This window comes from Octodon degus, unplaced genomic scaffold (assembly GCF_000260255.1).
Source record: "Octodon degus isolate 3935 unplaced genomic scaffold, OctDeg1.0 scaffold00184, whole genome shotgun sequence".
Lineage (NCBI taxonomy): Eukaryota > Metazoa > Chordata > Mammalia > Rodentia > Octodontidae > Octodon > Octodon degus.
The window spans coordinates 889,734-891,075 of NW_004524760.1; positions in this window are offsets into that span (position 1 = coordinate 889,734).

Genomic DNA, 1,342 nt, shown 5'->3' on the forward strand with positions numbered 1-1,342 from the left:
GTATAGTGAGACCCTATACCAAATACATTAAAAAAAAAAAAAGAAAGAAAGAAAAGTAGGAAGCCATGTGCAGTGGCACATGCCTGTGATCCCAGCACTGAGGGACTGGGAAACTTACCTGGGAGACCCTATTTCAAAACAAAAAATAAGGGCTGGGGAGATGGCTCAGTAGGATAAGCGCTTGACTGGCAAACGCAAGGGATCTGAGTTCAATCCCCAGTTCCGCAAAAATAAATAAATAAAAATAAAATGGACTGCGACTAAAGCTCAGTGTGGAGGCCCTAATATACTCCCCAGCACAATAAAAATAATAACAGGAGCAAAATCATCTTTCTGCTCTTCATTGGCTTTAGGGTAGACTGCTAAGAACTCTAGCCACTGTTCCAAGTCTCCACTTTAAGCTGACCTCCCATCTTCTTCTCTCTCTCTTTTTTTTTTTTTTTTGGCTGAACCGGGGATTGAACTCAGGTCCTTGCATTTACGCACTTATTCTACTGAGCTATCTCCCTGGCCCTCCCATCTTCTACCAAAGGCCATTTTCCATGTTTTGGTGTACTAAAGTGGTAAATTTATGCTCTGATCCTCAATGGGTAGGGCTAGCCTACCCAAAACTTTAACACCACTACATCACAAAGATGATAGAAAAGGACAAAGAAACATGATTGTGATTTAATTCCCTATCCTCTTAAACATAATGCAAAAAGATGGCAAAAAGAAGGGGAATAATGAGTACTAACACCTATCTATAATCCCAGTACTCTGAAAAGTTGAAGCATGAGGATTTAAGTTCCAGCCTACCCTGGGCAACCGAGCAAGACTGTTTCAAGCTAAAAAAATAAAAAAAGGCTGAGGCTATTGTGCCAAGGCCCTGGGTTCACCCCAGCACTGGGTGAGGTGGGGTGGGGTATGTAGCCTTAGCCCAACAGTCCAAGCTTGAGTTCTACCAGGTCAGGAGCCCCACAGCCCTTACCTCCACAACTCCCTTGAATATGTTAATTCTTTCTCGGTACTGGGTTCAAATTTATGACCCTGCAAATGCTAAACAAGTGCTCTTCTACTGAGCTACATCCCAGCTCCTGCAAACTCATCTGTGGGATTAAGCTACATCACCCAAATTATACCATTCTTTGTATTCAACATCCACTCATGATGCAGCATATAGGTACAAGACTAAAGTCTGTGAAAAATGATTCTGGAACTCTGAGGCATACTAATGAGGAACTTCCATCAACTAGCAATCTTGGGCCGGGGAGATAGTTCAGCAGAATGAGTGCTTGCTTGGCGAGTGCAAGGTCCTGGGTTCAATCCCCAGTTTAAAAAACAAAACAAAACAAAACAAAAG